Source organism: Pinus tabuliformis, chromosome 2_1 (genome assembly GCF_031772625.1).
Source record: "Pinus tabuliformis cultivar Carrire ecotype Pingquan chromosome 2_1, CPIR1, whole genome shotgun sequence".
NCBI lineage: Eukaryota > Viridiplantae > Streptophyta > Pinopsida > Pinales > Pinaceae > Pinus > Pinus tabuliformis.
The window spans coordinates 10,747,193-10,764,043 of NC_142299.1; positions in this window are offsets into that span (position 1 = coordinate 10,747,193).

Sequence of the window (16,851 nt, forward strand, 5' to 3'; positions counted from 1 at the left end):
CTGTAAGCAAGTTGGATGATGCAGGTGTAAAGACGGTGTTCGAGAAAGATACCTGCAAGATGGTTTGAGGAGCACTGATATTGATGCGGGGAGTTCAGATTGGAACTCTGTACAAGCTGCAAGGTAGCACTGTTGTTGATGGGTGCAATAGTTCTATGGTTCCTGAAAATGGAGTAGAAATCTAGTGGTCTCTAGAGAGAAGACCATGTTGTGGCATCAAAGGCTTGGACATATTGGAGAGAAGGGCCTTCGAATACTTCATGGTAAAGGTATGGTAGAAATTATGAATGATAGCTCTCTGGATTTTGATTTCTGTGAAAATTGTGTGTATGGGAAGCAAAATCGGGTGAGTTTCCCCTCTGGTGGTAAGAGGACAAAATAGATATTAGATCTTGTGCACAGTGATGTGTTTGGACCTGTGAAGGTTCCATCACTGGGTAAGTCTGTGTACTATGTATCATTTATAGATGACTTGTCAAGGAATACATGGATATATTTCCTTAAGAAGAAATCTGAAGTCTTTGACAGGTTTAAAGAATTTAAGGTTCTGGTGGAAAATCAGACAGAGAAGAAGATAAAGGTGTTGAGGACAGATAATGGTGGAGAATTTTGCAGCAAGGAATTTGAAGAATTCTGTAAGAAGTGTGGTATAGCACGGTAGAATACTACTCCATATACACCTCAGAAAAATGGAGTCGCAGAAAGAATGAACAAGACATTGATGGAAAGGGCAAGAAGCATGCTCAGTGGTGCTGGGTTAGGACAGGAATTCTGGGCAGAGGTGGTGGATACTGCATGTTACCTGGTCAACAGGTCACCTTCATGAGCGTTGGAGGATAAGACTCCAGAAGAAGTATGGACTGGTAAGAAACCCTCTCTTTCACATCTGAGGGTATTTGGATGTGATGCATATGTACATGTTCCAAAGGAGAAACGAACCAAGTTGGATAGTAAATCTGAAAAGTGCATCTTTATTGGGTATAAGGATGGTTTAAAGGGTTATAAGCTTTGGAACCCAGTCACATGGAAGGTTGTGTACAGTCGAGATGTGTTGCTCAGAGAGGTAAAAGATGTTATTCAACATGAAGTCCAACCAAAGGAACCTGAGAAGATAGAGTTTGAGCCAAAGGAGGAAGAATCAGACTCTGCAGCAGAGGAGGAATCAAAAGATGAAGAGCCACAAACTCCGGCTGTGAGAAGATCAGTTCGAGAAAGAAGGCAGCCAAAAAGGTATAGTCCATCTGCTTTCAGTTCAAATTTTGCTTTGTCTGTTACTGATAATGATCCCAGAACTGTGAAGGAAGTAGTGGATTCAGAGGATGGAAAACTCTGGAAAGAGGCCATGGTCGATGAAATGTCATCTTTGCACAAAAATGAGGCTTGGGATCTGGTGGAGTTTCCGGCTGGAAGGAAACCCATTGGCAAAAAATGGGTGTTCAAGAAGAAGACAAATGCAGAAGGAAAGGTGGAGAAATACAAAGCTCGGTCAGTAGAAAAAGGTTATTCCCAGGTGCCGGGAATTGATTTTGGTGATATTTTTTCTCCTGTTGCCAAGGTAACTTCTATTAGATTACTTTTATCTGTTGCTGCTTCTTTTGATTTTGAGGTAGAACAGATGGATGTGAAGAAAACATTTCTTCATGGGGATTTGGAAGAGGAAATCTACATGAAGCAACCTGAAGGCTTTGCGGTGAAGGGTAAGAAAGAATTGGTATGCAAGTTAAAGAAGTCTCTGTATGGGTTAAAACAGTCACCAAGGATGTGGTATCAGAAATTTGATACATTTATACGGGGACTTGGCTTCACCAGAAGCAAAGCAGATCATTGTGTGTATTTTAAACTAATTGGTGACCGTATTATTTATCTAGTCTTGTATGTGGATGATATGTTGCTGGTTGGAAATGACAAAGAAATTATCCAGGATTTGAAGACCCAATTGTCCTCCAAATTCGACACGAAAGATCTTGGTGCTGCAAACTATATTTTGGGCATGGAAATTAAAAGAGATCACTCAAAGAGGAAGCTCTGGTTAAACCAGAGGAAGTACGTTGAGACAATACTCCAGAGGTTTAATATGCAGGATAGTAAACCGGTGAAGGTTCCTATTCCTGTAGGTGTGAGGTTATCTGCTGAATAGTGTCCCAAGACACAAGAAGAGGAAGAGGACATGTCCTGTGTTCCATATGCAAGTGCAGTGGGTAGCCTGATGTATGCAATGGTCTGTACTAGACCAGACATTGCACATGCAGTGGGAGTATTGAGCAGGTTTATGTCAAAACCTAGGAAGGAGCACTGGACAGCAGTGAAGTGGGTTTTTAGGTATTTGCGTGGCACTAGTGATTATGGTTTGTGATACCAATGAAGACCAGGATTGGACAGAGTGTTGGATATTCATGGCTTTGTTGATGCAGACTGGGCTGGAGATCTGGATCAGAGAAGATATACAAGTGGGTATGTGTTTAACCTATTTGGAAGTGCAGTCAGTTGGATGAGTAAGAAACAATCTGTAGTGGCACTATCAGCTACAGAGGCAGAATACATGGCAGCCACTCATGCAATCAAGGAAGCATTTTGGTTGCAGAGATTGTGTTCAAGTATGGGGTTAGTACAGGGAGTTATAAGAATAGACTGTGACAGCTAAAGTGAAATTTTCTTGGCAAAGAATCCTGCTTATCATTCAAAGACAAAGCACATTGATGTTCAGTATCACTTTGTGAGGGATATGATAGAAGATAGAAAGGTGTTGCTGGTAAAGGTGGACACTTTGAAGAATACTGCAGATGCATTGACAAAATCTGTGAGCTCTGAGAAGTTCTCTTGGTGTAGAGAAGCAATGGGAATCTCAGGGCTGAAAAAATGACTAAGCTCTCCTGTGGCCCCCTGTGGAAAGAAAACAACAAGTGGGAGATTGTTGGGTTGTGTTATATTCTTTCCACGTAGTTAATAGGGGGTTTGAAGGGCACCCGTAACCCCACTTTATGGGGTCCAGGTCAGCGCCGCGGAAAATTTTGGTTTTGGACCATATGTTAGGTTGGGCGGACCCACCTATGGTTTTGTGCATGATTTTCGCACATGTTTTTTGGACGCGATGGTTTTCGGTCCATGGTATTGGACGTGATGATTTTCGGTCCATGGTATTGGATGTTTCGGCATGTATAAATATGTATTGTAACATTGAAAGGAACATAATGAAAAATCAAGCTGGTAGTCTCGGTTTTGGGATCCAGGGAAAAATCTCTGTGCATATGTTTTTATGGGTTATGCTCTCGCATTGTTTATTTTCTTTGTTTAAGAATTCGTATGCAGGTAATTTCTGTACAGGGTTAAAACCTACATGTGGCACCCAATGTTGATCATGTCGCTACTTGTACTTGGCATTCAATTTCTACAGAATGTCATGGACATACTGGCGAATATGTTGGATGTGCTCAATGAAGCTGGTTGCCTTGTCTGTTTTGGACTTGACATGAGCTGAATCTGTGTGAGTAGTTGTAAGTAGCATGGCCACATCAATGGGGCATAGTGGCTAGAATCCCAAGCCCACCTGAAAAGGGCTATGGCCAGTCAAGCTGTGAAGAGATTGGTTGTAGCTATGCTGAACATAGGGGAGGCTCTCGTCCCATGTGCATGGATGCTTTGAGTTGTACATGCTCAAAATGTGTATAATCATCCTGTTGACAACCTCTGTTTGGCCATCAGTTTGAGGATGGAAGGCTATGGACTTAGTGAGTTTGGTGTCCAGCATTGACAAAAGACTGGACCAAAATGTACTGAGGAACCGACTGTCCCAATCTGAGATGAAAGACTGTGGGATCCCAAAGTGCACCAACACTTGTTCAAAGAAGAGTTTAGCAGTGGCTTCTGCTGTGATATTCTTCTTGCAGGCCACCATAATTTCCATATTTGAGAACCTATCGACGACCACAAAAACAAAGTTGTTTCCATGCTTAGTGGAAGGAAGGCCTGACATGTAATCCATGGAGATGGATTCCCAAGGTCGAATAGGGGTAGGCAGTGGGGTATAGAGGCCTTGCTTCTTGATGGTACGTTTGGCAATGGCACAGGCAATACATGATCTGATGTACTTCCCGACATCCTGTTGAAGAATCGGCCAATAGAAACACTTTTACAGTACTGCCACCATTTTCTCAACCCCGAAATGCCCAGCATCTCGACTATAGTGTGCTTCCCAAATCATCTTGGCATGCTCGCTTGAAAGAACACAAAGGTGACCCAGGTGGCATAACAGGGCATCCTGGAGGTGAAAATCTGGAACATGCCAACCCTCCAAGGGTGTCTGGTATGTGTGGCCAAATTTTGGGTTGCTTTTGTAGAGAAGTGGCCAATCAGAAGTCTCATGCCCACAAGAGTTGAGAACAGTGGTTAACGCCATGATTGGTGGTCAACTTAGGCAATCTGCAACATTATTGGTGCTGCCCTTCTTATACTTGATATTCAAATGGAACTGTTGCAGGTATGTAGACCACTTCTGATGGCGATCATTCTAAAAATTTCCCTTGGGTCTGTATGAACTGCAGAGGTCGGTAGCTTGTGTGGATGACCATTTCCTTCCCCAAAATGTAATGCTTCCATTGTCGATGGGCCTGTACAATGGAATACATCTCTTTGTCATAAGTGGGATACTTTCAGACTATGTCTGAAAGTGTCTCACTGTGATATGCCACTGGATGCTCGTGTTGAGTAAGGACTGCCCCAATAGCATAGTCAGAGGCATCTGTCTTGACCTCAAATGGTTGTTGCAAATTTGGTAACGCGAGCACTGGTGCCATGCAGAGGCGATATTTCAACTCTGTGAATGCCTTCTGTTGAGATTCAGACCAAAATAATTTTTCCTTCACTCCTCCCTTGGTCACTTGACTCAAGGGCCAAGTGATATGAGAAAACCCCAACACGAACCTATGGTAGAAGTTGGCAAGACCTAGAAAGTTGCGAAGCTTTGTCAGAGTGGTTGGAGATGGCCAATCCCGAATGACTTGGATCTTGGCTAGATACACATGCACCCCCTGTACATCAATAATGTATCCCAAATATTGAACCTGGGTCATGCCAAAAGTACATTTCTCCAAATTGGCACATAGCTTGTGTTGCCGCAGTGTTTGGAGAACATGTTGGATGTGGTGGTGGTGCTCTTCCCAACTTTGGCTAAAGATCAGAATGTCATCCAAGTATACCACTACAAATGAGTTGGTGAATGGCCACAAGATGTCATACATTAGCCTCATGAAGGTTGCAGGAGCATTTGTCAATCCGAAAGGCATAACCAACCATTTGAAAAGGCCCTCCTTGGCTTTGAAGGTAGTCTTCCACACATCAAAGGGTTCGATTGGTACCTGGTGATATCCTGACTTCAAATCGATCTTACTGAAATATTTTTCCCCCTTTAGTTGGTCTAGGAGGTCAGAAATCCGCGGAATCGGGTACCTATTACGGACAATGATCTTGTTCAGTGCCCGCTAGTCAATACAGAGTCTCCAAGTCGCATCCTTCTTCTATACCAACACGATCGGGCTCCCACAAGGTGATGAACTCGGATGAATGTGACCTTTCTGCAGCAACTCCTGAATCCGCCTCTTGATTTCACCATTCTGCAAGATGGCGTGCCGATAGATTGGTCCATTGGGTAGCGGCGCACCTGGGGTCAGATCAATGGAGTGATTTACGTGACAGTGCAGAGGAACCCCTGTGGCGGAGGTGAAGATGTCCTCTTACTCCTCCACGACCTTGTCCATCTGTAGTTGTCGTGCAAAGGGGCCCCGTCTGGAGGTCACGACCATAGTCTTCTTCTTTCCTTGAGGGTGTATCATCAGAAAAATAAATTTCCCAGTTTTGGAAATGAGCTTACTGCATTGTTTTGCAGTAACCAAAGAGATAGCGGTAGGCGGTGCTACCTCCGGTATCCTGTACAAATTATTTCCCAATGTAACAATAATAGCACGGGGCCATGATTCATACACAGCATGTCGCTTCCACAAGTATGGTTGTCCTAATAATACATCACAAACTTCAAGGGGATTAATGTCACACCATACCTCATCCGTGAAGGGCTTGATGTTGTATGGAAGGTGACACTGCTGGCTCACGCGAAGTTCCCATCCTTGGTGAAGCCGCCCAATGGTGTACAGTTGTGGATGTGCTGTGGTCAGTAGGCCCAACCGCTTCACGACCTCTACAAAAATGAGGTTCTTTTGGCTCCCGCTATCGACAATGAACTTTAGCGGGGAGCCCTTTACCCACATCTGGGAGTGGAAGAGACGCTCCTCCTCCTCTGGATCTTTGGGTTCCTCCTTCAGTATCTTCGTGGTGGCAACGGGCTCCGCATCGATAATCTGCTTCCCTTTGTCATTCCCCTTGTCAGGTTCTAACTCAAAGTTGGAACATGCATCTGATTCTGAAACCTTTAGCTCATCCACCAGTGACTGCTTGGCCTGTCACTCACATGTGTTGTGAGTGGAGCTCTTATGGAACTCACACCATTTTCCTGTGTCCTTTTTCGGCTTCGCGGCACTGTTCTTTGCTTGCAGCTTTGGCGGGTTGTCTTAGGATGCCCTGCCTTGGCTTTGTCCTTTGTTCTATGGTTTAGGGGCACCTTTCCCTTGCTTCAGATTTGCAGATCCAAAGTCTCGCTTCTTCTGTTTAAACTTTTACTCGACCTTGACAACATATCGGTATGCTATGCTGAGCGAGGAGATGTTCAGGAATTCTATTTCTTCCTGGATGTACTTGTGCAGGCAGCCACTGTATTATAGTATCAAATGCTGCTCTGAATCCTTGATACCCAACTTTGTGCGAAGGGTATGGAAAATATTGGTAAACTCCGGCACGTCTTGGTCCTTTCCCTACCGTAGTGTGGTCCACTTTATGTATTGATCCTCATAGCTTCCGAAAGGGTAGTACTGCTCCTTGATGGCATCCCAGAATGAATTCTAGGTGGGTGTGGCTGAAAATAGTGAGCCAATATTTTCATCCTTTTGCTCGCAGTAGGTTTCCCACTAGTCCTTGACATGGGGGGCTGCTTTGAGAAGAGTGAAAACAATATTTTCCCGACTCGAAAATTCATGAACAGAAAAATAACCCTCTAGTAGATTTAACCATTTATCTATGGCATCTGCGTCTATCTGACCCTCGAATATGGGGATTTCAAAATTAACTTGTACCTTAAAGGGCATGGTGTTTCTAGAGTAGCTGCTGGAAGCTGATGCGTCGCTTCTGGGTATCCGCTGAAGGATTTGCGCAAAGCTGTCCATCATAGCATTCCTTTGTCGCTTGAGGGCTTCTTCGAGAAAGATTTTGATAAGATCTCCTGCCCCCTCGTCTTTCTTCTCATTCGCCATGGGAGGTCGTCGAGATTTGCGAGGCTGGTCTTGCAAAGGTTCAACCAGTTCAAGCCCGAACTCCTTATATCTCGACCTCGTTGGGGACATGCAAAGAAAAACAGAGAAAAGGAAGACCGCTTTGATACCACTGATCTGGATTTAAACAGGAATGCAAAAAATTACATAGATAACCATAAACACAGATATGCAGTGGAAATAATACTTCAATTCATTAATAGAAAATACTGAAATATGCTTACAAACAGTAATGGAAATAAACTAGCTAAGGCGATGGTAGCTTATCTTTGAGAAGAGATGTGGCGGCTACATGCCTCTGAACTATCTTACAATGAGGTTCGAAGGCCTATTTATTGTTGAGAAACAATGGAAAACCCTAAACATCCAAAAGCCTAACCCTAGAAGATGAAACGCCAAACTATTGGCCCATTTGGTTAAATCGGTACATCAACTTCCCAGGGTCATAACTTTGGCATGTGATCTCCATTTGATGTGCACAATATCTTGTTAGAAAGATCTATCCGAGAACTACAACATTGGGAAGAGCAACATCAGTCCATGGACCCATGTGTTATAGACATTTTTGGGCCCTACAACCCCAAGCATGAAATGTCCATAAATCAAGGGCTCCTAAGTCCCTAAAAGTGTTGTTCTAACCCCTAAAGGAACAAGGTCAACAGATTACAGCTTCTCCTAGAAGTTCTCCACGAAAAACTGCTAAGAATTGGTCAAAACAGGATCATTTCAGCTGCTCCACTGGCTAAGTGCGTTGCATCTCACCTAAATACACTGTGTGGGTGCGTTGCATTTCAAAAATCCCTTCTGTGGGTGCGATGGGTGAGAAATTACAAATGGCTGTGTCATTCCGTGAGGTGGAGAGGCAATGGAAGCTTCCAGAATCTTCTCCTGTGACACTTGCCTCACTGAATTTGACCAAGGATGAGTAAGAGACCATCAATCTCCAAGTGGAAGCAAGAACTATCAGAGGGAAGAAACTAATCAAATCATGAGCTGACTCATCTCCATTACAAACATCTATATATGGATCCCTCATCCCAGAGATCCAGAGGCTGGAATTTTGCATATTGTAAGGAATTGTTGTTGGTTTCTTGAGACAAACATTAGATTGTTGGGTGATCTAAGCTTTGTTTGAGGTGAAGAGGGGCTTCTATGCTAGGAGGTTGATGCTGGGTCAGAACAACTGGTTGTAACTCCTCTTGGCTCTTTTCTTGTTTATCAATAAAAGCTATTCAAGTCTTCCTCCATGCTTTTGTGTCATTGATGCTTGCTACATTTGTATGGTCAATTTACATCTGATCCTAGAGTTTTTATGATTATAGATCCATGTCTTTGTATAGTGTTATGCTTCTGTGATCTTACAGGTACTTTGTGAAGCTGGGCGTGCAAGGGAGCAGGTAGCTGAAGACTATCAAAGAAGAGAGGAATCAAATCAGGAGATTAGCGAAAGACAAAGGTTGGTCTTTCTGTTCCTCTCTATCTATAATTCATAAAGGAAGAACGAAAGTATCTTTTCTCTATTTGTTTCTAAGGCAGTTGTCACACCTTAGTGGGATAGAGCAGTTCTATATAGACAGTTTTCCCTGTAGAAAAATGGCGACTCCACTGGGGAGATAATTAGTTGGTTTGTTTGTCATTCTTTGTTGTCTATTTCATAAACTTACAGGTAGCATTCGAACTGCATTTGACATAAAAAATGTAAAGTAGATAACTTCTACTTCAATCCATCTACTGGATCTGTTTATGATTTAAACAACTGATTCACAAACTATCTGATTGCCCTTGTGATAGCTCTTAGATCCTCCTTAGATCTACCCCTGATTGTTGCATTACTGATTGCTTTTTTGCTCGGCCAAAACCCAAGAACTGAACTGCAAATTGTGACCCAGAACCCGAGCAGAGTCTCGTTTCTGGCCCAACACAGGTACTGTTTAGAGAATCTAAATTTCAGCGCACTTCCCGAGTGGACAAGCTGTGCTGCATTTCAAATTCTCTGTGTTACAGGTGCGCTGATCAGACTAACTCTGTGCAATTTTGGCTTCTGTGGTTCATTCTTTCCAGTTCTATTCCTGAATTTTGCTGCCTGTGATCAGTATATGTCTGTTTGAAACCCCTTTTCCTTGCTGTTATTCTGCCTCCTTTATACAAAAGAACTGTAGATGTTTTTGTGTGTTTGTTGAGTCATTTACAGTTCTCCTTTGCAAAAGTAGCATAATCGTACTGTCGTCCTTTGATTTGAAACTGTCGCAAGTGTCGATTTCAATCGTAGGAAAGAGTTTGATTGCTGTTGATGGTTGATTATCCTGTTACTATTGCTTTTGGTCTGAATTTGTAATTTTCTAGTGTCAAAAACAAGTATTCATTTCAAAATCGTAAGGTGTTGTGTTTGTCTCCATTTTTTATTTCAAAAAGAAACTTGTTGATATTTGTCGCTTGAAAAGAAATTCAGATTTGTGCATCAACTTTCTTTTTAGCATTCATATATTAAGAAAGTCGAAAACAAATATATGCATGTGCATTTGCATATAGACAGTCTGATTGGCTTGATTTAGGAAAGTGCATTTAGAGTATGCTCTTTGCTCTTTGTGAAGAGATTATGTCTTTCTTTCCTTAGTAGCTAGGATTTTCATTGCACAAAGAAGATAAAAAGTTTGTTTATCATCTTAGATTGCATTTTAGGAATTAAACCTACATCTCGTGGTGAACCTGAAAGGCAAACTTCATAAACAAGATCAACTTAAAATAAATTCAATGAATCTAACAACGCTTTGGAACTTAACGCACAACATTTAGAAGTCTAGGCTAGAGACGTATTCCAGCGTTGTAAAGCCTAGTAACTGTTGTTCTCACTGATGGTTGGGTGATTCCTGCACTTTGAGACGATAAGTGCCAGTACGGACTTGTGCTCCCACGTACCGTCGAGTATATTTTGGGAGACCCCAATAGGCTTAATCCTTTATCCATAGGAAGCCGTGTCTCCGCCCTATCGATCGCAATGCACTGAACACAACATTCGGGAAGATTGACTGCCGTACCGTAAAAATTATTCTGTAGTTTTGCGATTGGTTTGGTAATCCCTCTACCTAGATTTCCAGAGCAGTCTCTTTCTTTCCTTTTCATACTTCTTAACAGAAAAGGTCCATCTGAGCACTTGTCACTTTAGGCTCATTAAAAATCGAAGGAGACTAGAGTCATATTTTGTTTTTTCTCGACTCTTAAAAATTGAAAAAATAAGTTGTGTCAAAGCATCTAAAATTTATTTTAAACGGAATATTCATTACCCTTTCCTACGTTGATCTTGGGTTGAGAAAAATGGAATCCACCAACCAAGGGATTCCCCTTGGAGGAAATCCTAGTCCCTTCTCCTCTTGGGGAGATGTTGGTGCACCCCATATGGCCACATTGTCGTTTCCAGGACTGACAATTGGTTTGCCTGTATGGCTCTTCTCAACCTCTGTCGTTCAGAACACCACAATTCCTGAATAATCGAATCAGCAACTAGACGAGTCCAGAGTTACCCACCAGCATTCTACTTCCTCTAATTCTTCCTCTCCTCCTTCCTCTTTGCTTGATGGGGCTGGTAAAGCCAAAAGTCAAGTACCTAAAGAGAAGAAGGAAAAGAAGAAGAAAGAGAAGAAGAAGAAGGAGCCAAAATCGAATGGGGGCAAACGAGTGTCCTCTAGCGAAAATCCAGACACTGCACCGACCAGGCCTAAATCGCCATGTGTCATTTGTAAAGGAGACCACTATCACAGATATTGTCCTTGCATCCCTCAGATCTTAAGGGACTGGTCTCCTCTTTTGCACAACCTGGTGTCGTCAACCTCTGATGGTCATGTTGAAAACACACCATCGACTAGTGAAAGTGAATCCCCAGGACAAAAAGGAAAATATAGATTTCCTTGTAAACTGTGCAAAGGCGATCATGCCATCCACCGTTGTCCCTTCTTAGACGAAGCTAAAAGAGTTTTGGACGATCGTCTGGTTTCACTGTTACGACTTCCTACTGGATATAAAAAACTCTTGCCGAGTCCGTCACTAGTTGAAAATCCGGCTGGCCCGCTCAAGTGGTCGGCCGAAGCATCTACCATTGAAGATAAACCATCTGAATCCATACCAGACGAAAGTCAAAAGGTCGAGGTGGCAGGTGACCCGGTCTTGCCTTCAGAGATTCCATCTTCAGATGATATAGTCACTGAAGAGAACAAGGATGACACCGTCTAAATTCTTTTCATAAGAACAGACTCCAACGAACATGGGGGCAATTTACCTGTTCCTTTACTGCAGGAAGGAAGTTCGTCAGAGTCGTACCCGGCCGTCTATTCGGTCCCACCTCCAAGCAACCTAGTTGTCTCCTTCGACTGGAATCAACTAGGCAGACCCCGTTTACCAGCTAGTGTACCATTCTGAATCATTGTTCAAATATATAGAATGGTTATGGCTGGTACCATCATAGATGAGGGGGCTTCTGTGAATATCCTTTCCTCAACTGCTTGGAAAGAACTTGGTTCGCCATCGCTTTTGCCTGAGATGAGAAATCTAACAAGTTTTGATAAAGGAACTAGTCGACCGTTAGGGATCCTTCCCGATGTGCCCATACATTGAGAGGGAAAACTGTTCACATGAACGTAATGGTAGTCCAAGGACCCCTAGATTACAATCTACTCCTTGGACGAGACTATATTTATTGCATGGGAGCAATTGTCTCCTCACTCTTTAGAGTAATGTGTTTTCCGCACGAAGGAAGAGTGGTCAAGCTCGTAGACCAGCTTTCATTTCTCGGATCATATAGAGCAAATAGTCATATACCATCCCTGAATGGTCTTTTCACGCAATAAATGTCTCAATGTCCAGTTCGTCCACCCGATGAGTGCGATTGATTCAGGGGGAAATGACTGAAACCTAGGGGGCATGCACCCTGGTCTGCTTCGGCAGGAAAACTTTGGGTATAGGGTAGGTTTCCGCGAGAGAATATGACTAGTCTGTACTCCTGTCCATGATTGGAAGAGGGGGTTATTCTAGAACAAGATTCTCTTGTCAAAGTTATGTGAGTGGAGTAGCCTCCTTCACTCACCTGTGTCTATTTCGGTAGACATCGCCGAAGAAGTGTCTTATTTGCGCTGTGAATAGAACGATCTTTGTGTAACCCGTAAGAGGTAGGCCTCTCTCGGTAAAACAAATGTTTTAACAGACTAAAGAAGGGGTAACCTTGAAACTCTGTTTTATGCCTGGGGGCATGCAAACCTTTTGTCTTGCAAGCGAAGAGCGACTATTTATTTTTTAAATTTGTAGGTCCTCTAACCCTTTAAACTCGTAGGATTGGTCGTTTCCTAACTTTCATAAAGAAAGGATGTGGGGAAAAAATCTAGAAGTTGCCATTTTTATATGAGACATTCTTATCACACGACTGGATTAATCGAGTAGTTTTAGCACATAGTTCAAGCTCGTTAAAAAATAAACATAAGCCATGAGCAAATGTTTCCCCCTGCATTTAAGCTTGTTAAAAAATGAACTATTCACCGATAAATAACCATCGTGAATGTAGTACTTCAGCAATTAAAGCCTTGGTCGTGTTTGCACCATCACCTCCACTTTTGCATTGGCCGATCATTCACCCCCATTTGATTGCTTACCCATTTTGAGGAACAGCTGCGAAGAGTGATTTCACTAGCCATCCTTGTACACTGCCATGATTGGAAAATTCCAAACCTTACCTAGAATCATCTGCTACCCATTTTATCACTCGTTCCTCAAAAGACGAGTCTCCTTTAAGCTCTTTTCAACTGACTCGTAAAAAATGAAAAGAGTGCCGAGCCATTGGCCTCTCCAGCTCGTGAAAGGGACAGGAAGTGCTATCCCTCCTCTAAATTTTAATCTTTTTGGACCTGAGGGATTATTACACAAAAATATCGAGCGCTTGTTTTGTTCGGCTCATTAAAAGTATCGAAAATTCATCCCTTCTGTATTGTTTTATACTTTTTCGAACTTAAGGGATTAGATGACGAAAAAGGAATTTTGGAGTTACCTTTACGTTCCTCTTCAGACTCTCTAAAATTGAAAAGGACTGAGTTATCTTTGTCGTTAAACTCATTAAAATTTTAATAGCGACAAACTTGTCTATAGACGAGAACGAGTTTCACTATCGCTAGGCTCGTTAAAACATAGCGATGGGTTTGCCCGAAGGGAAAATTATAGAACAAGCATATGTTATCCTCCTCAAGCTTGACAAAAATAAAGAGGTACTGGTTAGCAATGACTGGGGAAAATTGGGAAGAAAACTTGAAGAAACTTTGTTGGTAGCAAGTTGCTCTTGAACATGACACTTCCACTCCGTGTCCGAGTCGAGTTGGGTTGTTTCATTCACCGGTCACATCACCATGGTCCCATCATACCATCCACATTTGGGGTTAATGCTACCAATCCATCACATCAGTGTCACCGATATGTTCAAGAGAAGTCATTCATAGAATTCACCTGTGTCTCACCAACTACCATACACTTATCCTCCACTCTTTCATGACCGCCACCCTGAACCTTATATCACCAGATCGTTTTCACCTCCATTAAAATCATTTGCTCCGTTCCGTGTCATTGATGTGGGATTCATTAAGGCCCTCCTGTGATGGATCACTTCTTGTAGACATCAGCTCATTATCCAAGAAGTTGATCTAGGAACACCCCATTTAATACTTTGAAGCTTGCATGCCTCAATGGAAAGTTTCTCACTTCCGGTGACAGGTTTACATCAATGGCCTTCGACCGAAAGATTTTGCGTGGTGTTCGATGCCAAGTCTTTTATTCACACCACGTAAATTGTACTGCAGTACCTTGAGGGTCATTATCATTATCAGTGATTCCTCTCGCGCTTGTTAATAGTTTACATCATTGGCTGGTAATCAAGTGAGGTCTTTCCATGTTCGACTTCAGAACATTTCTCACATGGATCGACTTGTACTCCGAGTGAAGATCGAACGAGATTGAAGACCCCGGATCTAGTTTCATCCATCCGGGCTGCGATATATATTCAGGGAAAATAAAGACATCAAATGTACATCATTGCTGCACAGATAATCATCCAATCAAAAGGATGATGGCTCTATCAGAATCACCAGTCTACACTCAGACGATTGTCTGTCCTATGTACATGAAAATGAATTTATAAAGCTGAGCATGGGAATGCCTGCCTCAGCTAGATCATGAAAATATTATGATGATAATGTATTGTATTGTATCTTATTACAGGTCTCCTCCCAGCATTGAAAGAACTTCAGATCCTCATAATAAAGCATTTCACCCGACATCAAAAAGATTAACGACCTCATGCTTTAGGGGGAAACTGTTATAGACATTTTTGGGCCCTACAACCCCAAGCATGAAATTTCCATAAATCAAGGGCTCCTAAGTCCCTAAAAGTGTTGTTGTAACCCCTAAAGGAACAAGGTCAACAGATTACAACTTCTCCCAGAAGTTCTCCACGAAAAACTGCTCAGAATTGGTCAAAACAAGATCATTTCAGCTGCTCCACTGGCTAAGTGCGTTGCATCTCACCTAAATACACTGTGTGGGTGCGTTGCATTTCAAAAATCCCTTCTGTGGGGTGCGATGGGCGAGAAATGACAAATGGCAGTGTCATTCCGTGAGGTGGAGAGGCAATGGAAGCTTCCAGAATCTTCTCATGTGACACTTGCCTCACTGAACTCGACCAAGGATGAGTAAGAGACCATCAATCTCCAAGTGTAAGCAAGAACTATCAGAGGGAAGACACTAATCAAATCATGAGCTGACTCATCTCCATTACAAACATCTATATATGGATCCCTCATCCCAGAGATCTAGAGGCTAGAATTTTGCATATTGTAAGGAATTGCTGTTGGTTTCTTGAGACAAACATCAGATTGTTGGGTGATCTAAGCTTTGTTTGAGGTGAAGAGGGTCTTCTTTGCTAGGAGGTTGATGCTGCGTTAGAACAACTGGTTGTAACTCCTCTTGGCTCTTTTCTTGTTTATCAATAAAAGCTATTCAAGTCTTCCTCCATGCTTTTGTGTCATTGATGCTTGCTACATTTGTATGGTCAATTTACATCTGATCCTATATTGTTTATGATTATAGATCCATGTCTTTGTATAGTGCTATGCTTCTGTGATCTTACAGGTACTTTGTGAAGCTGGGCGTGCAAGGGAGCAGGTAGCTGAAGACTATCAAAGAAGAGAGGAATCAAATCAGGAGATTAGCGAAAGACAGAGGTTGGTCTTTCTGTTCCTCTCTATCTATAATTCATAAAGGAAAAACGAAAGTAGCTTTTCTCTGTTTGTTTCTAAGGTAGCTGTCACACCTTAGTGGGATAGAGCAGTTGTATATAGACACTTTTCCCTGTAACACCATGTTGCTCCCAGTTTTCCCAAAAAACATCGTTTAGGGCCTCAAAACAACTCCAGAAGTTTAGGACCTGAAAAACTGCTAAAAATAGTAAGTTGTGCTACAATTAAGGAAATTGAAAATACTAAGAGAAACAATGGTGGGGCTCCAAGTGGACTTGGCAAGTGGCCACCAATGTCCACCTAGATCATACCGTAGGGCCAAGAAGGAATATTTTTTGGATGACCATAAATCTGATATTTTGAAATTTGTGGCAGAATGTTTGGTTCTCTAGGAAAATAAAGTTAAGACAATTAAGACCGAAGGTCTATTACAAACTTTAGCCGTTCCATGTCAGTGTTGGGAGGAGATCTTAATGTATTTTATCATTGGTTTACCCAAGGTTGAAGGAAAGAGTGTCATCATGGTGGTAGTTGATATACTTACCAAATATGCACATTTTTGTGCATTATCTCACCCTTTAAAAGCTAATACAATTGTTATTTCATTTACGGAAACAATTCAAAAGCTACATGGAAACCAAAATATTTTTGTAAGTGATAGAGATCCCATTTTCATTGGAAATTTTTGGATGGAATTATTTTCTTGCATTGGTACTTATTAACTCATAGCTCATCTTATCATCCACAATCTGAGGGGAAATTTTTTGTAGTGAACAAATGATTAGAAGGATATCTTCATTGCTTTGTATCTGATACACAAACATAATGGGTCAAGTGGTTACCTCTAGTTGAATGGTGGTATAACACTTCGTTTCATACTACAACAAAAATGACCCCATTTATGGAACTTTATGGATATCATACACCGTCCATCACATCATATTTAAGAGAAAATTCTAAGGTTCAAGCAGTGGAAGATCACATCAAGCATCAACAACAAGTTCACCTACTCTTAAAAGATAACCTCACTCTAGCATAAAGTTAAATGAAACTATAGACATATAACCAACATAGTGAAAGAAGTTTTGATGTAGGAGACTGGGTATTTTTAAGGCTATGTTAGCCTCCTATTGCAATAGGTGTTCATATTTCATGATTGACTATTTTACATGCCAAATATGTCATTCTTTCCATGCTGCAAAGGTTACATATTTCCTATAAAA